Source organism: Balearica regulorum, chromosome 3 (assembly GCF_011004875.1).
Source record: "Balearica regulorum gibbericeps isolate bBalReg1 chromosome 3, bBalReg1.pri, whole genome shotgun sequence".
NCBI lineage: Eukaryota > Metazoa > Chordata > Aves > Gruiformes > Gruidae > Balearica > Balearica regulorum.
The window spans coordinates 105,847,635-105,872,017 of NC_046186.1; the positions used below are offsets into that span (position 1 = coordinate 105,847,635).

The 24,383-nt window shown below is 42.2% G+C and overlaps 1 long non-coding RNA gene across 2 annotated transcripts in view; it reads right to left on the reverse strand.

Annotated features, from left to right (window-relative positions):
• Positions 1 to 356: 356 nt before the first annotated feature.
• LOC142601117 (uncharacterized) overlaps positions 357 to 24,383 on the reverse strand; it is a 41,006-nt gene continuing 16,979 nt past the window's right edge. Inside the window, exon 3 of one of the 2 annotated variants that reach the window (XR_012834719.1) lies at positions 357 to 435. This is a non-coding gene — a long non-coding RNA (uncharacterized LOC142601117). Of the gene's footprint in view, positions 436 to 14,990; positions 15,074 to 24,383 lie in introns of those variants that run through there. The other variant, XR_012834718.1, reaches the window with a different exon arrangement.

The window sequence follows — 24,383 nt, forward strand, 5'->3', positions numbered from 1 at the left end:
CTTGTGTGCAGTAACTTAATGAATCCTGGTCTTCTGATCAGTTCCAATACAGCTCAGCTGGGCTCTAGCTTCAACCTTACTGGTATGCTTAAATACAGATGAATGGTATGTATTTCCACTCAGCAGGCAGAGTGGGTTGTGTTTTGCACTTGTTATGGACTGATTTAAAAGAATTCCAGGTTGCTATGAAAACTGCATATGTACAGGAAGAGTTGGGCTTTTTTTCCATACATCAGGGTACAGTCTAGCATTTCCAAAGATCCTCAACATTTGCAAATCAGAGTCCTACCCTAAAAGCCAAAAAAGGTTGAAGAAGCTACCTTGATACATTCTCTTGCTTTCTCTCCTCTCCAGCTTCCCACTTGAAATTCCTCTCAGATGAGCACTATTGAATGGTTCTCCAAAATCTTTGAAGGTCCTGTGTCTTGTGTCATTCTGAGAAGAAACGGTCTTCATTACAAGGAATGCTGTTTGTGTCAGTTAACACCTTGTTAACAGTCCTAAAAGAAAGTAAACTTCACAAAGTTTGCTAGGCTTTCACTGAAACATAATTACAATGGTAACTATTTGAAAAACAGAGGCTGTTCCCCTTCGGCCTGTCAATCATGTTGCTCAGACATTAAAATAAACTGCATTCATTTACTTAAAAACATCACAATGACAAGAAAAGATGCCAAGCCTGAATGGAGCCTGTCCTTACTTCTCATTCCATGACAGATGCCCACTTCTTTCCCACTACAGACGCAGCATAGCAGACTGTCCCAGGCAAAACAGAGTAAACAACAACCAGTAGTAGAACTGGATACTGGGGTTTATTTATTAGAGTTTTTACCCTGCCTCATGCTTTCACGTGCATTCACTTGCTCTACTCCAAGCTTTATACACTCGCTAACTCATGACTGCCCCTCCCAGAGGAAGATCATTGCTAGCCTGAGAAAGTTAGGCAGAAAGTTCTGTTAGTTCTTGCTGTGCAGCTGTTTGCAGTCACCAGCCTCAGGCACGACTGGCCGAGGTCCCTGCACATCCCCAAGCATTTGTCTCCATGCAGCTCTCTGATCTCCAGGATTTACCCCCACTTCCAGGATCCGTACTCCAGCCAGGATCTTCGCCACCTTCTTTCCAGATGAAGACCACTACTTCTTTTTGAGAAGCCACCTTTTTGGCTTCCTCTTCTTTCCAGTGCCCCAAGCCTCTGATTTTCCCAATCTAAACAGTCTAATGCAAAAGCACAACATATGATCAGCCTCCTCATTGTTGGTTCTTTCTCAGTTCTGTTTATTAATTGGAGGGTTTGGGATGCGCCACTACTTTTTAGCCCACATTATCAAAACTTCCAACAAGCCCGTACCAATCACAGCTAGCAAGTAGCAGGCTTCTGCTTGAGAGTTCGAAAGTTCAGTTTCAGACATTCACACACACATGCCCAATCATGTGCCAGCTGTGTGCACTCACAGTTTAAGCTATTTTTTCGCCTAAGACACAGACAGATATGCTGGCCATGTTGAGACAAACCAAAATCTGCAGATCATTTCCACATAAGAGCCATCTCTCCCAGGAGATCAACATGATAACCGGATTAGGTAATGTCATCTCCTAGTCTCAGTTAACTCCCCACACGTGCTCTGGAATCAGTTCAAAAGAAAGAAAATTGCCTTCATCCAAAATGCACTGAAGTCTGTGGATGGATTTCTCTGTTGAGAACAACTGGATCAGGCCCCAGTCTCGGGCTGTCATGCTGCTTCGGCTTTTGTCGAGCCTGCTTGATGTGCAGCTGCAGCGAAGCATTGGCGCAGCACAAAACCAGGAGCCCCGATTCACTTTGATTTTTCCTATCTTAATAGGAAAGAAGCAATTAAAAAATATCATAAGAATATTCCCAAGTGGATTTTTAAAAGTTTTGAGGCTGGTTAGATGTTTTTTTTCAAAGCTGACAGTAGTTATTCTTAATAGCTCAGGGTAGGAAGATTTAGTGGCTTATGTAAGACCAAAGGATACAGTCAGAAAAAAAACAGAAAAGCTTTAGGCCTTCTGCAGGATCTATTTTGTTCTAGCTAGATCAGTGGACCTAATAAAACTTTATCTGCCTCACACCCTTAGGCTACCAAAGCTACGAGAACACTATCTTCTTAATAGCTTAGCATCTTACCAACACTGAGAATCCAACTTCATGAACATGTTTCCTGTTAGAAAGCAGACATAAACAGAGGGAACCATGCTCTGGAAGACTTAACATGCCATTTATACTTCAGGAAAGGTATTTTCTTTCCTTGGGAACTCAGAGCTATCCAACAGTATTAAGTTTATGAGTTAAGTATATTTTTAAAGTTTTCAAATATCACAATAAATAACATAGCTGGTTTAACTGTTTTTTTCCCCAAGAGATTAAGAGAGTCAATCTGTTGAGTTTATCAGTGGCAGAAACTTTTGTTAACATACAAATAACTGCATATTATACATACACTCAGGTGAAAGGCCACTTTACCCTGCAGCTTCCATCTGTCAAGCTACAGTCCCAGTACTGCAATACCCAAGCAGCTCAGAAATCTCTTTGAATATAACTCATCTCCTTGAGATTGGCGATATAATCATTCCTAGTTTGCAGGTAAGGCATTTACGCAGAGATGACTGATCAACCTAAAGACACCTGAGGTCTATAGCACTGCTGTCATTTGAACTTCATTCACCTGTGCGGCAAGCTGATGGTCCTCAGCACTGAAGAGTCCCTCCTGGGGGATGGCTGTTACCCTCCACGGTTCACTTCGGCAGGCCCTGTTTCTACATTACTGACAGAACTATTATCCATCCCATTATTAGTCCTCTGTTCACTAAGAACTGAAGAAGCAGTCTTCAGAGCTAAAAATGCCCCAAACATATCTATGTACATCACGGACAGTCACAGCTAATGGCCTTGACACTAGGACAAACAAGAGACAATGTTAACAACGTTGGGAAAAAAAAATTATCCTCAGTCCAGCAATGCACTGCTGTCGCCTCTTTTTTTAAATAGCATATCCCTGTCTCTTTAATTACAGCAGGCAGGATGCGAACAGATGCTTACTGCACCCAGCAGCCCAATGATTCAGGCAAACTTTTAGCTATTAGCAAATCCTTTAGGTGGCTGACTCAGGCAAACAAGATGTGCAGATTCCCCCCAACTGATTAACCACTGGGTTTGCACAGGCTTGGCTCATTGACCACAGCTGTTGGAGATACAAATGTCCTCAGCTGACAGCCCTGTTACCAGTTTCATCATCATTTTGGGTTGAAAACAAAAATGTCAGCTTTCACTGACATCTTGTCTGGAGTTGGGACAAAATACCCCAAATTAGTAGGTAAGGAATTCCTCCGTGAAATGAATCACAGTTTAAAGTTATTCAAATCATGAAAAAGAAAAGCAGGGAACAAGATATGGGCTACAGCGATACCCAGCCTGCAGTTCTCTAGATAAATCCTATGGATTTATGTACTGCTTACAAACATCTCAGTTATGAGGCCTGGCTCTGTAACTACCTCCCAAGGAAACAAAATCCACATAGATTTTCAATGATACACAAACAGGGTATGAATTCAATTCTTTAATAATCAATCCTAAGTCCCCAGCAGTTCCTGCTGTCGTGTCCATTTCTAGCTTCTACAGGCACTTTATCAATCTTTACTTCCAGAGCCGATGTCACACAACACATCCACTGGTTACTGCTGCAAAAACATCTCCAGTTTCACATCTTGTAGAAAGAAATTCCTCCCAAAATCCTGTGCTACTACAGCATACGGGTGCTTCTTGACAGCCTCTGCAGCACTAAGTAGGCACAATTGTAGAAAAACAGAACTGATCTTGAAATCCTTCATTTCTTATTGCATCTGTTCGTGCCACATCTTTCACCCTGACTTCTCCCTCTACAGTCTTTCTCTTATCCATAGAAACAACCCTCTCTTTGGTAAATTTGAGGCTTTCATAATCCACTTGCTGATGAAGAAAAACAGAAATGGAAGTAAGCACACGTGCCTTTTTCCTTATTTACTTTTAGGATGCCACAGAATTTTTCTTCAGCTCTGACTGGATAGATTTGAACACTGGAAAGATACAGACAAGCTTTGGGGTGCCTGCTGTAACCAAAGAAGCATTGATGTTTAGTGTGAAGATGCTGAAAGAATGAAGTCATTAACTGTCAAAGCTCAAATTCCCCAGAGTTTTGCAGGTTTTTTAAGTATCACAGCTAACTATATCCAAGACCCAGACTTTCACAGGACAACCATCAAAACATGTAATAGATGTCAGAGTTTAACTATATTGGTTCTTAAAGGTTCATTCACTTTCAACTTCGTGAGTTCAAACTGTAAGTGTAGATTACCCACCAACAAGAAGCTACCAGCTGTTCATTAGGACACCTAGCCTGCAAGGCACCAAGCGTCTCTGCAAACTTCAATTATCTGGGAACAGTCCCTGAAAGAGATGGGGAACACAACTTGCAGGATCAGGCCCTGAAAATGGTACCACAATGCAGAGTGCCAGACTGAAAGATTACCCAAGACAGGAAGTCTCTTCCTATAGGCATAGTAAATAGGCTTTAGATCAGACTGAGGAGCCAAGGAGTGGAAAAACCCCTTCCCTCAAAATATGTCCTTGCCATCCAACATTTTCCTCAAAATATCATCTGACATTTTGCTCCTATCGAGCAAAAAGTCACATCGCCTCGAAGGCATTTGTGAGTCACTTAAGCTAAAGAGTACATGTAGTCCAGTTGCTTGGAGGACAGACATTTGCTCTTGTCGGTGAAAAGGAAGGAAAGGGCAGGAGGGAAAGTGGGAAGAAACCTTCTTTCCTATGGGACAATCACTCTGGATTAGTGATGGGAGTAGAGAAAACTGCACTGCTAGTCATTCTCTCTCTGGAAAAAAGAAAAATCTATATCCTCATCTTGCATATCCAAATGCAGAGCCTGGCAGTGACTTTCCGGATTAGCAGATTGTAGAATCGCTATACCCACTGATCAATTAGCCTCCAAATGATTTCCCAGGTCCCAAGGAACCAGAGAACAGAGTTATCTTCAGTGCCCAGCACTAATACAGCATTTCAGCACTCTGCATATTTATCAGGAGAAATGACAGAAATAATTGTAATAATAACTCTACAGACTCTTAGCCTTGCTAAAATAAACAGTACTATATGCTAACCTATTATAACACAAAGATTTTGAATTCCATGTTTTATTCTGGTGCCATTTTCCCTTCTTATGATGATGAGGTCAGGTTGGAAGGGGGGGGAGAAGAACCTTGTAAGGTGCTAAATCTACAGGAGCTGAAGGTGCTTAGCACTCCACAGAGTGCAGACAAATGGCAATAAAACAAATAGATTCAAGGAAGAAACTGAAGTTGTTATTCAGTCCTTACCCAGACAGTCTTACTGGTATCTACTGGATTTTCACCACAGAAAGGCTGAGCAAAGGCATAAAAGGATTTGCCTCTGAGAAGTCCCAGAATTTGCAGTGTAACAACCAAAACTACTCTCTAACCCTGCTACTACCACTGTGCCTACGAACCTCAGTCACAGACAAACCCCACTGTGCTAAGCCCTATACGAGTACAGAAGAAATAGTTCCTATCTCAAAAAAGAATTAAACTGGACACACCAAATGAATACAGACCAAAGAGAGTAAAGCAAGGGGTGACCACTGCTGACATCAATGAACAAAGAAAGCTTTAAGGAAGGTTATGAAGGGAGGTTACAAATGTTTATGCAGAGCTCCTCCCAAATATCAGAGTTAGCATGATTCCAAACACCAAGATGGGCATAGGGAGCTAAGTCCAGCATAAATGGATGGCAATCCTGCTATCTCAATAATGAATGAGAGAGGAAAGATGAGTGGCAGTAGACTAGGATGTGCCTTCAAACTGAAGGTGAGCAATTTAATGTTTAACCAAATGGACAGCACAGGGAGAAACACAGAGAGAGAAGTGACATAGCCAAAGGGACAGACTAGGAAAGTTTGTTTGACAGCAAAACTTAAATGGAAAAAACAGGGGAAAAATGGGCCAAAGAACGTTGGTAACTGATAAATAAGGAGGTGAGCGGTTGGTAGGACTGCACTGGAAATTGTACGCAGACAGAACCAAAGCTTAGACACAGACCCATCTGCTTTGGTCATACTCAGACTGAGCAGAACTCATTCTGCTTACAAGTCTAGCTGACAGACAGAAGGGCAGCGCCCTGGACAGGGATCAAACCCAAAGCAGGACCCAGGCTGAAGCACTTGCAGAGGAAGATGAAAAGCTCCACATAAAAAAGTTTCAGTTTTAGCTAGTGATGACTTGTATCCCTGACAGGGTGACCAAAACTGCAGTTTAGATAGAAGAAGATGAGTGCAGAGGTGGGTCTGTGAAAGCAGAAAACTCACTGTTCACGGAATATACTACTTTTTGGCCACATACAGAAATAAGAGAGAAAGAGGGAGAGAGAACAGACAACTATGGGACTTCCCTAGAAATGCAGAGTGCGTGGCAGAAGAATAATCCACTCAGACTGTCCTGTAACTAAAGAACAGCTGAGATCTTTAGGAAAGATGGAGATGTGTCCAAGAAACAGCAGTTCTGCAGAAGTGTCCAAGAAACAGCGGTTCTGCAGAACCAAAAAGCACTAACCCAGAAGCAAACAGGCTTCGAAACGTTTTTGTTTCCTCTATGATTCACCAGTGCACTCCAGACATTAGGCATAACAGTCTGAAGATTACTCTTAAAACTTACCAGCTTTGATCACAGCATCGTTCCCGAGAAAAAGATCAGTAGATTAAGAATCTGAACTGAGCCACCTTTTCCTGGCTATGTTCCCAGCCCGCAGCACAGAGAAGATGGTCACATAGATAGCTATCACAAAAGCTCCGCACCGTTCGCTGCGGAAGGCGACTCTCTGTAGCAGGAAATCCCCGCAGCAGTAGGATGCTTTGTCTGCCGCGCATCACCAGCATCCTGAGAGTCCGGACTAACCTTTGCACGGCAGTCTCATTCTGAACACCTCCAAAGCCCCAGGGCATCCAAACCCAGACGCGAGCACATTGGTAGACCAAGCAAAAAGCACTAAATGAAACAAAGAAATGAAAAACAAGGTTTGAATCGATCCTATAACCAATGTGAATGCTATTAGAGGGAGTTACGAGTTGGTCTTTGGTATTTATGTGGACTGTTCTATTTGATCATTGCTTTATAAATAGTTTCTATCATTACATGTGACTCACTGATTACAGCGTATGCTATTTCACTGTATCAGGCTATTCCCCATAACACATGTAGCTATAAATTACTATCTTGTGAGATTTATGAGTTTTTCTGCATTCTCCTTGTTTTACAAAAATGAAGTTTTAAAGTGTTATCAACTTGTGACACTCCTAAAGACACACCTACAAAGATAGTCTTAAGCCAACTATGAGTTAAAAGAAATTAAAAATTAGACAGTTGTGAGAAAGGGCAGCATTCGCAGTTATCCAAAAGGGCATACGCTAATCACCCGCTGGAATCAGCAAAGAGCTTTGTCACACACACATTTTCAACACATTGCAACACCAAGTACCTAGAAAACTGTTCCTCCAGGGCTGTATGATTCCTCAGCTTCCACTGGAGTGATACAGACATGGTCCTTAGGCACATACGCTTGTAATAATTTAGTAATTAAATGTAATTAAATATTTTCATGCCTTCCAACTCAGTAAGAAATACTTACTCAGTATTTCTGAATTTGGAATTTCTTACTGAGTTTGGAATCCTGAATCACCAAATGCTCCCAATCATTTCAAATAAACGTTTAAGATCTTTTTCCACGTATATATTACAGATTACAAAACATACCAGAAACAACTTTGTGCTCAGCAGAAAAGAACTGCTTGTCTAACAATGCCGAGGAAAAAACCTACAGTGCCAAAGTAAACTGCATATGAAAATAAATTTATTTTAAATGGGTAGATCGACTGCTCTCAGGTTTATATGCAAGACCTAGCTCAAAGTGGACAAACAGTATGTTACTCAAAATAATTTTCTCAGCTAACTCTACTCACCACTCAAGCAGTGAATAGTGGATTTTCTCTGTCTTTATCTTCATATCTAAAATCCTGCAGAGGAAATGAGCTTTTTATTTTCTTCAGTGCTTGGCCATAGTGAAGAGATTTCAAGATACATCTCATGAAAGGATCTCATGGAGGCATGAGAGCCTTGAAGCTCTCTACATTTATGCATCAACATTTTATTTCAGTAAACGTCAAGGCTTTTTTTTCCTCCGGGGCAGATGGGCCCAGAGCAGCCGTATGCAGGTTCAGATATGGATTCACTGCTTGAATTTAGTCTTATTTAGTTTCTTTCACTGTTCCAGAGAATTAGCTATTCCAGAAGGATGACGTCTTGACTATTTTTGGTGATAAGAATATGCAATTTTGTCATTTTCAGGTTCTTATACCATACTCACACATCTAATGCCCAAGTACCATACAGTAGGGCACTGAGTGCTGGCAGGACTGCTATGCTCACATGCTGGTTTTTCCCTCCTCCACTTCCTAGGGGAAAGGACCATGCAGAGTAGAGTGCACTGTGCAGGAGATCGGTCTTCAAAGCGGAGGAGGGAGACAGTGTTTGCAAATTGGCTGATGCAGACTAATATGTATTTATTTTATAGGAGGTCCCTACACTAGTAACAGTCTCACAAAAAAATGCAGCTGGGAATAACCTCAAGAGAACACATAATCCACATTCTGCCCCAAGGAAGAATCAGCTGTACCTTTGTCCTTTCTGACAAATGTTTGTCTAATAAGTCTTTATTGTCTTTTAATGGCCCTCACTGTCTCTTCATGCAATATCTCCGTTTGCTCCATTTTCATGGTTATCTAGTACCTGCGCTAAGTCTTTCTTATTGCAGATTAAGCATACTGATTTAGAGAAGAGATTATTCCCTTCTTCTTCTAAGAATGTTGCTATTTCCTCATTACATGGATGGCTCCTACTCTCCTTTCATCCCTTTCTCAACAGATGTCTGGATAGCTCAGATTCCCTCAAATTCCCTCACCACCAACCCCGTGTGCTTCAGAGGATTCTCCTCGTTGTTCAAAAAACCCAACAAATCCTCATCTATCTGAGCTTCCTGGTGTGATAAACTGGAGTAGGTCCTCATCACAAAGTTGTCCACATTCTTCCCTCTTTCCATACCCATGAGCCCAACTCCCTTCATATTTTGGATTTCAAAGCAAGTATACATACTGTTGATAAAAGGGGAAAACCTTCCTCTTCTGTCACACCTCACTTCTCTGAGCAAGTGATGTTCCCTTTTATGCCAATTCACACAAAGTTCTCCCAAGAGGTCTCAAATAGGCAGGTAAGTCATACTGTTTATCATACATCATAACTTTCAGTTCCTTTTATTTATTCCCTTACTTCAGTATAGCCTTCATCTCAGAGACCATTTGTTCTAGGCATTATTCCTAGCATGTGTCTTACTAATAGAAATTCTCCCTTGAGATCTTAAAAATTCCATCTTTTAAAAAGCTTTAATTTTATGTGACTTGGTTCAGAGAAAGACAGAGGTTTAGAAGTTCTGCCTTGGTAAAACACGCTCACCTCCAGTCAGTCCTCCATAAGCAGTAAGTTATAAAAAACCTAATTTACACACAGTATTTTTGTCTGCCTGTTCAATGTCATTATAATGTTAACATTGCTGTTGAAAGGTGGGTGTTGCCAGCAATGGGCTAAGTGGAAACATTAATGTGACAGTTTATTAATCAATTCTGTCTCACAAACCCTAATGTAACAAAAAGAAGCATAAATAAATGCCTGATCTGTTAAAGTAATATATGGCCTTCACACTGAGACAGCCTACTTTAAATTTCTTGGCAGTTTTAGTTCAGGCTTCTAGCACTTTGGAGGATAATATACTAGCGAAATGCATTAACGGTTTAAGTTTGGTTTGTGTTTGCATCTAATTTTCAGTGAAGTTCAGTCCTGCTGAAAGGTGCTGGATCAATAGCGCTGGGTTTGCGCATATTTATCTTAAACTTTCCCCTGCGGTCTTATCAGCTCTCAGATGTGAAACAGGATTCAGCTTAGCTGGTACTTAGTTAGCACTTGCTGGTTTCTCAACTTTTGAGGACCAAGCCTAATTAAAAAAAAAAAGCAAAAAAATGGAAGATACCAGGTGCAAAATAGTCTGTTGACTACAGAGAAAGCTCAAAAGTAATCTTGGTGCTTTAAGCCGGCAATATTTACAGCTCTGTGCCCCGCTGCCCCAGGTCCCATCCCCACTCCCGTGCTGCCCCTTCCCCTGTGCTGCCAGAAGAGGCTGTGCTGGCAGGAGGGGAACCAGAGGGGAGAAACGGGTTAACACAAACCCATCTCTCACACCTGCGCTGCCACAAGGCAGGGGGCTGTACGGGAAGGAATGATGGGGAGGGCTCCAGCTGTTTCCTTCAGTAGCTGTGCTGGCTTCCTCCCTGGTTAAAGCACTTGTGAAACCCTCCTGTCCATTTACTGCCTAAAATCAGGATGAATCCAGATCTCCCTCATTTTTTCTCTCTTGTACATAACACAGACTGAAGAGGAACCGTACTGTTCAGCTTGGACAACATTTGTGCGTGGGGTGAAAGAGAACTGAGCGAGATAAAGCCTGTCACATTCCTTGTCATAATCGTGTACAGATGTTCCATATTAAAAACTAATATTTACCGAAATACTTTCAAAGTTGCATCAGAGCTCCTCAGAGTGTGTTAAAAATAAGCACATGCAAAATATTACATTTAGCTGGGAGCCAGATTCCTTCACCAAAACTACAGACAACTATACAACTGTCTCTCTGCTAATATGATGAGCCAAATCAATCCCCTTCATCTGAACACCTCTGAACTCTGGGACTGGTTTTATCTGAAACTATATTTGGCCAAATGATTGTTACCCTCCAGTGAGTACATGACCACATACAAAAAGTTCACTGCATGATCAGTTTATTACACGAAGAAATGTAATAAACTGTAATTTAAAGTTAATAGCTTTGGACAAATTTGCCTGTTTGTTCAACGGAGTGAACTCTCAACCTCTGCTCATTTACAGAGATCCAAGATTCTTCCACTACATACAGCAATTCATATCACCTCAGCAATTTGTTAAGAAATATTTGTTTCCCCTAATAATGACAAGTTACAACAATAATAATCATAACATTAATATTAATAATAATAAAACACCACATGTGGTTCTGATAAGAATGAGCTAAATCGGATGGCCTCAAATTCCTATCTGATTAAGAGACCGTCATATGACAAATCCAGCAGAATCAAGTATCTGCCTGAAAACCAGGGAAACTGCTTGATTTACAGCACTAAGTGGATGTCTGCCATGATTTTCGCACACTTTGCTATCTTGGCTGACCTCTCCCAGACTTATTTTCTGCACACCAACAGATTTCACATGTTTTTAAATATGGTGACAACCGGGAATTCATAAATAATATATCTCCACTGAAATATAACTGCCATGTCTGAGCAGTTCCTGCTCCAGGCTTGATCTGCAGCAAAGTCCAGACAGCTTAAGTTTATAGCAGCTCTCCCCATTTTGCAGCTACACTATTAAAATTACTCCACTTGTACTTGGCTGCCCAGACGTAGACGGCTCAAGCTAATGGTACGTAAATACAAGTATGAAATATTGCCTCTTGTTCAGGAAAAGTTACAGTCATGCACGACAAATTTAGGCAGGTAAAACTGCAGAAAAAAAGCACATCAGACCAACGTGTACATGAACACCTTGTTTCAAAAAACAAATGTGAACTTGTCAAATTGGTGGTTGTTTTGTCAATAGACATCTTTGGTGGCATCCACGTCCATCACATAGGAATCTCAAACAACATTCATGGACTGGAATATCACTTCACTCCTGCACCCCAGGCCATGTCCCCTGCACCCCTTACACAGTACTTTAAAAAAAGCAAAGCACAGAGGTATCACTTTCAAAGGGACTATTAATTTTCTGTTTGGGTGCTAAATATAAAAATCTGGCTTGCTGGCAATCCCTCTATTCTTTCTTGCCTCTCAAATTGTCTGAACTGCTATCCTGGATCAGAAATCCTAGGAAAACCAAGATTCGCTCTAGACCCCAAATTTGTGATTCTAGCCTTCAGTATGAAAAAGGAAGAGTAAGAAATAATGAACATATAAGGGAATTTTCACAGAGGCAAATACACATTAATAGATACTTTGGTCTTCTCACCATCACCCCTATCTATTTTCATTTTTCTTCTAAAGTTTTTTTCTGTGTTTCCTGAGCATCTACACTAAAGACACTGTATGCTGCTTGGGACACCTCAGAACGTCTATCCTGATCTGAAATCACCAGTCACAGACTGGCTGATGCTAAAAACTTCTGCCTCCCCTCACCCGTACCCCCACCCCGAAAATCATCAGAAGCCACCATGTTCTGTCTGATTACAACCATAAGGCACCATCTGAGACAGTAACTGAGACCAGACTCCCTTGTTACTCATCCCAGATTCAACAGAGTTGCAAATATTAAAAAGTTCCATCTCTCTCCCCTGTAAAACACACAACATAGCTCATGCAAGGAAAGCTGCTCAAAATGCTGAATCACCCCCCCTTCAAACAGCCGCGTGAGGTAAGACCTGCTCAGCGTGCATGAAAATCTTACCATCTTTAGTATCTTGGGTTCTCAGAGAAACTTCTAAACTTAAATATTCCATGTAGTCGCCCACACAGGTGATATATAACTGTCCTAAAAGTTTTTAAAATACTTAAAGAAAAAGTTAAAAGCAGCCATCAAGGTACATTCACACACAACAGCCTGGTATTCTGTGGATGTGAGAACCCCAGAAGACAGCCAAGACATTTTGGCACAGAGAGAGGGAGTCCTGTTACTCTCTTCACTCAAATGTACAGTCCTTGAAATGAGAGATGGGAAAGTCCAAGCCCATCTCCCAGTCTAACAAGAAGGATCGTTCCCCTGGGTTTATCCACCCATCAGTTTCCAATTACTCAAGCGATGGATTCTTCTACCTCATATCCTGGGAAAGTCTCTGTTGGTGTGATGAATCTCACAGCTACACAACTTTCCTACTTGCTTAGCTGAAGTTTTCCTTTGTCTCATTCCATTACTCCTAAACGCCACTCTCAAAACGTCTTCTCCTTCTATGAGGTGGTGCTGACTCCCCTTCTATGCATTCTAAACATTATATTCACATTTCTAATGAATCACACGGTTCTTTTCTACTGTTAATGTTGTACTTTGGGCATTTTAATCTTTCATTGCTGTTACCAATGATGCGATCTCCAAATCCAGCTAGGGTGGAACGAGGGTGGAAAAAACTTTGTAAGAAAAAGTAAAAAGATAGTCCCCAGGTTGCTGGTCCCCAGACAGTGAATTATTCTGCCTTCTGAGAATTTTGTAATGGAAGGAGAGTGCATTTTTCTAAGACCCAGAAAAGTCCTAGATACCAGTGAGGGACACACTCAGTGACCACCTCTCAAATGCCTCCCCTCAAGGGTCTTCCCTCCTGCCTGCTCCATGCTCATGCTCCAGATAAAGATGAAGCTGCTCTCAGCCTCTGGAGTCCTTCCTAAAGGATCAGTGGACTGGCCTAAAAGTTCCTGAGAAGACTGTACCTCAGCAATTCAAGGTATCTTTTTCACAGGTTCCCTGTTGTTGTCTACAGCAACCTTAGCGTGCTGGCTCCACAACAGCCTTTACGCTGGTTTAACTACACCAGCACGGTCTGTGGTAGAATTTGGGTACAGAAGGACAAGGCCATAGAAGTGCTGTTAGGCTACTGTCATCGCCCTTTCTCACTAGCAACAACTTCTCCCTCCTGTGGTTTGTCCTTCCATCCTGCTCCAGAAAGAACCGCAATACAAGAGGCAGCTTTGTTTTGGTAGAGCTAATGGTCTTGTTTCTTTCAATGCACCCCTTGTCATGGATATATATGAATCAAGGAAATGCACACTGGAGTAGGGAGCAAGCTGGTCTGTAAAAGTTACACAGATTGGGGACATCATCAGATGGACAGTTAGGGTAGACCTGTGAAATCCAGGGCAAGGCCAGGCATAGGAGCGAGTTACAAAACACGCACTCTTCTATACTCACAGGCTAGCAGAGTTCACTCCCTTTCCTGCAGAGAAGTGGGACAACTCATGATGCTATAAGAATGCCCAAGCACTAGTACAGACACATCCGCCTACTCCATGGAGCTAAGGAGAGCTCAGACAGTGCAGCTGTGTGACTGGCTGAGTGCAGTTAAGTGCTTGCTAATACCCTATGCACGCACTGGGAACTGTAATGGCTCTTTGTGAGACGTTTTCCAGATACTGCCTGACTCTTCCACAGAGTAGGCAGCTCTTATTAAGATTTTAATAAATTGGGTCAATAATTGCAGCAAAAGCCGCAATGCTGTGATATAGTGCTTAAGCTGAAAAAGGACAGGGAACAGCACTTGTCTGGAGCGCATCCCAATGTCACACAGGGCCACCTCCGCGCTCAGCTGGGTTAGTACTTGTAAATCCAGTCAAACTCAGTCTAAAGGTCATATTCATCCTTTTGAGAAATCCCATGGCAGTGGGAGCTGCAGTTCATTGGGGATAGGCATGTTTCATGGTTTGCTCCTAGCAAATAGTCAGTGACTGAACGGTTCTAGAGAAAGGGCCGCAGTCGGACAAAGGCAGGCAGAAGTCCTGGGACCCCGCCAGCATGGCTACACAACAGGCAGCTCTCAAGACGGTTCAGTAAGCAAAGATGCAGGTAGGCACAAGGGTCTGCAAGGGCAAGGTCATGCCCTTCTCTGATCTGCTGCATGCCTCGTTCATTGCCTGTGACGGGCTCCAAGTCAGAAAGACAGACCCTAAATCCCATGTTTATCTTGAAACAAACCACTCAAAGTCATTTTAATATGATAAACTCTTTCCAACATTGTAAACCTGTTCTTCTGTACGAGGTAGACAAAACATACGTTTTGTAATAAAGAAGTTCTTTCTGCTCTTTGAAATCAAGTATTTCCTCCTCCTTTACACAGTGTCTTTCAAAGGAGTCCCAGCGCACGTAGAAAGGCCAGATACTTCTACAATACAAATAATAGCATCAAAATTGGCTGTGAAGTTGCCGGTAAATATTTACCCTATGCTATGCTTCTTCCAACAGCTGTATTTTGCCTTGTTGGCCTGGTAAATTACCACGTAGAGTCTCCTCTATTCCTGCGTGGCTTCTTCCCTTAACTGCTGCTGAAAAGGGATCCTGAGGAACAGAGAAGATTTGGATGTCCAGCCCATATGAATGATTGTACTGACCTCTTCAAAAGAGACAGACACTCTTCTTTGCCTGAGGGGATAACAGAAATATGTGCAATCAAATCTGATGTCATTATGACTAGGTAATTGCGGAAATTACAAAAGCTTTTATACACTATGGACTCCATAGAATAAGAACGTTGTTCTTTTTTAATATAGGTAGACATTGAAACTTTTTTTTATCTATTCTTCATATGCAAATCTTTGTCACTACTTTGTTTCTTCTGTTTTCTCTCTTATTTGCACATTTAAATCATTCTGTAAGGAAAATAACTGTTGGTGAGGTTTTTAAGATAGAGTAGTCCAATTTTATGGGAGGCTATTCTACAAGTGTACAAAGGAGGATCTGACCACTCAAAAGTGTTAAAGGCTGAGATTTAGACTTGTACTTTCAAAGTCCCCTATCAAACTACAAAACAATTTATACTATTGCTCAGACTACCAAACGTCTCCTCTCTGACCATTTCTGTAATCTGAACTATTCAGAGTCAGCCTCTGCTGTATATTTACAAGATTTCTATTGATATCTTGCTGTAAATGGGAGCAGAGTTCAAACTCTTTGAAGCAACAACTAAAAAAAAAAAAAAAAAAACCACAAAAAAACAACCACCAAAAAGAACATCCCTCTGACCAAAAACATCACTTTTCTAAGTGTGCATAGTGAAAAATACTTCAGAAAGAGTAGCAAAGAGTAGCAGTAGATGTGACATCTAATAAGGTAACTCTTCCTGTCAGGTAAGTAGTTTAAAAAAAAAACCCACACTGTTCAACATGAATACCTTCCTTGCCAGAGGAAAATTTCTCTGCTTTAAAGCATCTGATGCTGCCTGCTTCTCCTCTCCTTGTCTGACACCTGCTCTGATATTCCAGTATCTTGCACTTTGTAAGTGTGTGACAAAATTAGTTTTTGATGAAAGCAAAGGCACCCTTTAAAGAAATTCACTCCTTCCACCAGGAATAAAATCTAGCATCCACAGGTGTGTCTATAGTGGATTTTCACCATTACAGACTAAAAAAAGTGCCCTTAAATGGAATTCTGACTTGGAGGTTTAAGTTTAAAAGCAGGCTTGCCTCTCTGCAACAAAGAATGGACATCCACAAATACATGCAATTTATGGAATGAATGTACAGCAATGCTTGTTGCTTTTTATTTTCACATGAGCTACTTACTGTGCTAGGACAAGAAGGGGAATGTAGGCTGAAGCCCCCTGAAAACATCGATGATAAGGATAAACAACAGCTCAGCTGATGGTGATGAAAAGGTCATGTAAAAAATCAGAACAAAACTAACCCAAATGTTTTCACTGGAGCAATGTCGTCATTTTCTTTTTTCTTGACAGCTGACCAGAAATGTGTCCAAATAGCAACTCAAACTTTGTTTTTATTTGAGTGCTTTTTACTGATAAGGAGCAACTGATAAAACAATGTAATATAAAAGATATTTGTATTCATTCACATTGTGCCACAGCCAAACTCAACTCCAGATTTGGACTCCAAATATGCCAAAGTTTAGACATAGTGTTGTTTTTTTCTATTCATTCTAATTTTAAATAAAATTATTTCTAACTTTTATTCCACTTCTGGCTTCTGCTGGGAACTGGAAAAAGAAATCCTGAAATAGGCATATGCTGTACCATCCATTCATACACTTAAACAGGAAGGGAAAAAATACTAAACTCTGCAATGTGCAACAGGTCTGTGAGTCACAACTGCAACTGGAACCTGAATTTTGTACTTCCGGACCTTTAGCTATTTTAAACATGCAGTCTTAACACTGAGTTGGCATGAGATTTTGCATTTCTAATATAAAACAAGTACTCAGTTCTCAAACAGAAGTCTATTTTCAGGAGCAATTTAAGGAAGCAAAAGCTTTCCTGTAGTCTTGCTACTACTGCTTGCACATATTTGTTTTGTGGGCAGCTAAGTAAGAGATGTCTGACCAGGGGAGTATCCATGCATTGTAAAATGGAGAAAACTGGTGAGACGGTAAGGCAATTCGGCTTGAGGCTTTTCTCCTAATTTAATAAATAAGTCCACAAAAGTCTGTCTGTCTCTCTCCATTCCTTTTCCCACCCTCTCACCTTTTCTCTGCTTTTAGACAGAGAACCAAAAAGCCCTCTTTTCCCTGCGAGTTCTGTATTAGCCTCATCATGAAGTAAAAAACATCTCTCACATAGGAGCCCTTTTAAAGCTAGGGCTTTGACCCTTGGCCCTGCCAGAGCTACGCTACAGCAGCATCACAGCCATGCCCACGCCTGGCCACGCACCCCACTGATCCAGACCCTGACGCTACCCTGCAGACTTGATTTCCCAGGCTGACCTTGGACACGCCTTGCCTGGCAATCACTGCACTGTGTCTGACTCCGGTTACTGTCCTGACCCGATCCTGGCCCAGACTTGCTGACTGACTCCTTGGAGCTTGACCTGCAGACCGACCTCATCACGGTACTCATTCACTGGACTGGGCTCTTGCCTGACCTTGGCTGCCATCACTGGGCCTCTCAGCTTGCATCACTCCAGCGCAGCAGGACTGCACCCTTGCTGGTAAAGGATCCATGCCACCTACTTGCTGGTAAAGGATCCATGCCACCTACCGGCCCTGTCACCATGCCTCCCCTGCCCCTGCTGCTCCCTGGCACTGTTTGCGGGCTTGCGTGGCAGACCCATTCACTTTTAAATGACCTAATGGATTTATAAAGTCATTAAATAGAACATACCTAAGCAGCCTATGTTTCCAAACCTACATAGTTAAGATCTGCTTTTACAGCAACCCTATCTCTCTGATCTTCCTGTCTATCCTGCATATCACAAGTCTTCTGACAATAGGCTGAATTACTGTCAAAGCTTATCTTTGCATCCATACACACCACTGAATGGAAAGAGCCCCCCTTTCCACTGGAGCTCTGATCCCAGCTAATCCCACATAATGCTGTTATGGCAAGATCCTGTTAGACCTTGCGCAATGTGCCTCAGGAATCATCTTTTCAACCATTACTATTTTCACAGAGAATCATTTTCTCTCCATATAATGAGAAAAGAGGAAGAGTGCAGTTGTTGCAAACAGGGCTGTCAAATCCTGTATTCACCTAAATTACCATTGCACTGAGATCTAGAGCAGAAAATCTCTCCATTGCTGTCTAGAATAGTGCATCTTAACATCTCTTTTCTTCTGCTATTGCTTAATAGGTTCCCTTAATGAGCAAGTACCTCAGAGAGCAAACCAACTATAAGCATGGATGATAAAAGCACATTCAGAAAGAACATCTCATACCACTTCTCTCTCCCTGTTGACATCAAGATAACCATATGGACTGTGTTTTAAGGACTAAAAAAAACCCAAAACCACACACAACCAAAAAAACCAAGCACATAATTTTCACATCTCATTTGCATAACAGACGAATAGTTTTTAAACAAGATCACATCAATGGCCCATTACCATCCATTTCAAGACACTGGGAGGACACACTCTACAAGAAGAAAAAAAAAAATCTCAAAGATATGTCTCTTGCTAGACCCCTACCTGTACTAGGCTAGGGTGAAAGAGGCACGAACAAAGAGTCAGGAGGCCAAGGCAATCAAGTTTCCCCTGACATGCAGCAGACGCTCATCTCTGTTCGCTGAGATGCTTTACATCCACCAAAATGGTGTCTAGCTGACAAGGACTGGCAAGAGGCAAGAACGATCTGACAACTAGGATTGGTGTAGAACACCAGACTTTGCCTTTAGGACCTGCCTCCCGATATATCTGTTGGCATACTGAAACATGGCTTATTTGTAAGGAGCTGGCAGTGTTCATGGTGCTACACAAGCTGTAGGAAAATATAAACAAACTGATACGAGTCAGCATAAAAGCTCTTCTGACTCATATTGGCTGAAAATTGGCCCCCAAGATTTTGTTACCTAGACAACCAGAGGGAAGCTAATTCTTCTAGCACCATAGGAATTGGCAAGATTCAGCTGTTTTCAAATTCAATTCTTGATCAACATTTTCAATTTTTGGTTTATAAATTATTTGGACCCCTCCATAATAAGCTGAATTATATCTCCCTTAACCCTTAGTTCTTTTCTGACAAATTCTGCAGGCTTGCTAAGCAAAATAAGATATTTGGTGCTCTAAGCAGGTACAAACAACCCCATGGCTAAAGCACCATTGGCCTGTACCAGACTTCTCGGTATTTTTTCAGATAGACATAGCTGACAAGATGCCAGTTTAAACCCAATCTGCAGTTGGAACGTGTAGACACATGGCCCTAAAGCTCTGAAGTGCTCTGACAACATGGTGACAACCCAGGCTGCCCCTGGGACAGGCGTTTCTGCTTTTGGGTCTGCTGCAATGAAGAAAGAGAGAGCTGGTTCCCTCTAACAGGCCATACTACAGCTATCGATACCAATACTGCTCCTCAAGTACATCTCTCAGGGATGCCTACCCCACAGAACAGGCTGTCAGGACTAGGAGATGTGTCTGTGACTCCCTTCTCTAACACTGACTGATACAGGAATTGATTCTGAGCATACAACAGCATTAAAATTTAGCCAGGTAAAGAGCTGCATTGCATGAGAGAAGAGCAAAAGGCAGAGGGAGACAGGACAGGCCAAATCTTGGCTTTATAAAATATACATGGGATTCTTAAAGTTCATAGCGTACCTCATCTTGAGGGATTCACCTCTCATTCTTCTACAAAATAAATCATGCGACTGGCTTTCAGGGAGTTATACTTCAGAAACCAGAATGGCCTTCCCTGAACTTCCAGGAGTTCACAGAAAACACACATCTGCAGACACCAATGGAAAAGCCTGGGCTGGTTCATCCCGAATCGTTATCTGACCTAAATGCATGCCTTCCTAAGGCACCGCCACTGGCTTCGGCAGGACCTGAACAGAACAGTAAAGAATTCAGCAACGGATCCAAAACTCACATCATCCTTAGGATGGGCACAGGCCAGCTGAGAATCCTGTGGGATCTGCATAAGAGTTTTGGAAGGAAATTCCCCATTTCAGCTAGAAGGAACAAACTCCCACTATCCTGGACAAAGAACTGGGAAAAAAATATTTCTAAATGAGTCCCTTCTCGGTCTCTTGCACACTCATTTCTGTGGGAGAAAGCAATTAGACCCTTAATATTTAGGTCAACAAGACATTTCCTCCCTCTTTCACTTGAGACAATGCATTAGAAGTATTACAGCAATCTCCTCATGAAGTTAAAGAAAAAAACTACAAAATTCCATACTCGGAACAAAAATATAGAAAAAGACTAGAAAAAAAATTGTTTGTGGGTCTAAGTGGAAAATGAGAAGTTTTTATCCTTCCAATCCAGCAATGTATCTATCTGCTTATTGTATTTATACAAACAAAATTATAAAAAGAAAATGGAGAGGCTATCAGAGTAGCACAGTAGCTGCTGGAAAACTGTTTCAAGCAGTGCATAACCTTTGCTATAGTGTTCACACCTTGGAAAAGCAGCTTCCCTGCTGGGGAAAGTCTATGCTAATCATGTGGGGCAAAGAGAGGCACAGCTATCTTAAATCTTCCTTGGGAAAGGGAAATCACTGTTTGGGTATGGCTAATACATGCCTCACTGAAGCAACGAGGCTATTAAAACAAAAAGTCGTCTGGAGCATCAGCTCATCTTGCAGGCTGCTCTCATAATCCACCAGGAAACGTAGAGCAACGTTGAGGTGCCTTTACATGATACCCCTCAGCTGTGGGATTGCAACACTGTAGTTTTCACTCCCTTATATCTGTTACGCACAGCGGACAACTAAACCTATATAATAGGAGAGGTTCAATGTACCACTTAGCAGGTTAGTACTGATACTTCATCTTCAAACAGGATGTTTTACTCTGAGACCCACACCACGCTGCATGAATATTAAGTGCAAAACCCTGTTGAATGCCTCTGTAATGGAAAATTCCTTTTATTGCACAAAACTATATGGGCTTGAGTGAAGGAAAGCCCAGTTATAAATAATTCACCCAAATAATGAAGCAATCTGAAGACCTGGGTAGAATGCTTCATGCACAGATCTTTCATGAAAAATGGCCTTTTCTTTGCAACTCAGAGACTTTTTTTTAAAAAAGCAATGCCTTATTTTCTGTCAAAATGCCCCCAGAAAATTATTGACAGCAAAGTTCATTTCTTAACCAATCAAAATGCTAAGGTGTGGTTTGTTTTTTTTTTAAATGGTCCATATAAATGCAACCTTTGGCTGACTTTCCCAAAAACCTTTGAAGAATCTGTTTGCTCTCCAGCTCATCCACTTGAGGAATGGGTGGGCAGCTCAGCAACGTATCCATTGCTTCCTCTCTCCTGCTTCCCACCGCTGATACTGCTGCAGTGGGACACACAGCAAGGCCTTAGTTAAATGCTGAGCTGGACAACTCACAGGAAATTCAAATCCAGCTGGAATGCCTCCACCCTGCTTTTTGTCACCACCAGACAGCAAAACTTGCCCCCAATATATTAAAATTTGGGTTCTGTTACACCAAAGTTCATAGACTCCAACCTTTGCAACACCGCAATAGAATAATATAAGCATTTCACAGAACTGAAGCCCATTTTAGCATTCACACACTGCTCCAGCAATACAGCAGCTGCATACATTTGCACAGTGCCACCATATCTGTCCTTGGGACAGGGGCAATGTCAGCAATGGGGGCGTGACTGAGGCATTCTGTGCTCCAGAAACAGAAGCAGCTGGGTAAAGCGTCTGCAAGAGCACTCACGGGGGCTGCTCTAATTTAAACTGGCCCCTGAGCAGCTGAGAAGCTGAGGAATAGAAGCAGAGATGGCCTCAAGCCATTGTTGTACTCTCTTCCTGAAACTGCACCTTCTGAAGCACAGCAGAAAATAACAGCAGATTGTAAGAGAGCCAGCAATGAAACTGGGCAGAACAAAGTCTCTTCACTCAACAAAGCCTCTTTTACTCAGCCACCAAAACCACCCCAAAATTGCAACCCTGCTTCAAGCTAGCATGGCTTGCTGCGTCCCCTAACTAAGGACAAGGAAGAGGGAAATGGCTCAGCTCCTGATCTTGTTTATCCCAGCTCTAGTACTGAATAGACTCATACAACAGTTTGGGTTGGAAGGGACCTTTAAAGGTCATCTAGTCCAACTCCCCCTGCAGTGAACAGGGACATCTTCAACTGGATCAGGTTGCTCAGAGCCCCATCCAACCTGACCTTGAATGTTTCCAGGGAGGGGGCCATCCACAACCTCTCTGGGCAACCTGTTCCAGTGCCTCACCACCCTCACAGTGAAGAATTTGCTCCTAACATCTAATCTGAATCTACCTTACTTCAGCTTAAACCCATTACTCCTTGTCCTATTAGTACATGCCCTTGTAAACAGTCCCTCACCATCTTTCCTGTAGGCCCCTTCAGGTACTGGAAGGCCACAATTAGATCTCCCTAGAGCCTTCTCTTCTCCAGGCTGAACAACCCCAACTCTCTCAGCCTGTCCTCACAGGAGAGGTGCTCCAGCCCTCTGATCATTTTTGTGGCCCTCCTCTGGACCCACTCCAACAGGTCCATGTCTTTCCTCTGCTGAGAAGAATGTCATTTCACTTCCATGACATTGCTTCTGAATTACCCCTAGGAAATCAGGAGCAGTCAGCCCCTTTTAGCAGACAGAGTTGAGCAAAGTTTGAGTTTTGATCTTGGGATCATCCCAGACAGTCAGAGCAATCACTTGGGGACATTCTCTAATCAGAGGAAGAGGGTTAAAGGGGTAATAAGCAAAGAACTCCACTGTGTCTTACAATTAATGAATCTTACTCAAGCACAGTACACAGATAGGAGGACTACCCATATGTTATAGATTAGGTCGGTTGCGTAAATGAAACTGCTCTTCCCTATTAATATATGCCCTCAGTGGGAAGAGTTGGGAAAGGGGTAAGAGAGGGAGAGAAAGGGGAGCAAAGGGGAAAAAAGAAAAAAAAAGCAATTCAACATTTGTCCGACAACACGGTCAACATACAGAAGCTGAAGGAGGAAGCTGGAAAGTCTCCTGTGTCCCACACAAGCCGTAAGACAGCCTCCTGGATAGCTCAGCCCTGCCGGTGAAAGACTTTGGCAAGAGGGGAGAAAAGTGTTCCCTTCTGCCACTGCTGTACAGCTGATAGTGGGGCACAAGTTCCAGCTTAGCAGAGTTCATTTCTCATTTGGACTCACTTACTTCATGTCTTAGAATTGGCAGGAATGGATGGCCTCTAGATACGTCTCCAGCTACAAATTCATGTTTGAGGACATGGAGAGTTCAGGATTTTATTTCAAACCAAATCACAGTTAGGCTTCTCCTGTAAATTAAAAAGTGATTCTCTGGACATTCAGGCCTGTAGAGTCTTTTGTGATCCATGGCATTTCTGGGAAGTATCATGTATTCTTGGGCCTAATTATTGAGAAATTCAAGCACACAAGTAGATCTCTAGTGTCCAAATCATTTTGAATAGAAACACTTGGTTTACTGGCCATAATCTTGAAAACTGAGTCTGCAGTGGCTGCAGTAAGCAACCGAAAGCATTTCTCTAGCTGCCTCTCTTCCCTTTCAGTATCAGTCACCCTGCCTCCCCTTGCCAGCACTGAATACAGATCATTGCAAAAGAGAACGAAAACCCAGTGCTGAGCTTTCTTATATGGAAAAGCAGCACCCTCAAACCCTCTGGGCTGGCCAGCACAGGGCACGCTGACCACATGATGAGAGGACATTGATAAGCTCCCCACTGAAAGATGAGCTTTCCTGAGCCCACCAGGAATCTCTTACCAAGTTCTTTACAGAGTTTCTCTGCCTCAGGGAAAGAGAAACCAGCAGGCATGAAACCGGCACTGGTCCTCGGTGCAAGTGACCTTCTCCTACATGACCTTATTCCTCTGTACATCCTCCTGTTACTACTATGAGGGTAACCGTATTCCCTACTTCACATGGGTGTTGCAAGAAGTGCATCAAAGCTTCTAAGTGCTATGGTAATCAAGTAAAAAGTCTTAACTATCTAAAAGACAACAAGAGTTTGTTTTGAAAGTGGAGTGGGCTTTGTAGATTTGATTTATACAAATACAAAGCAACTGAAATAACATCGGTTCTTATGG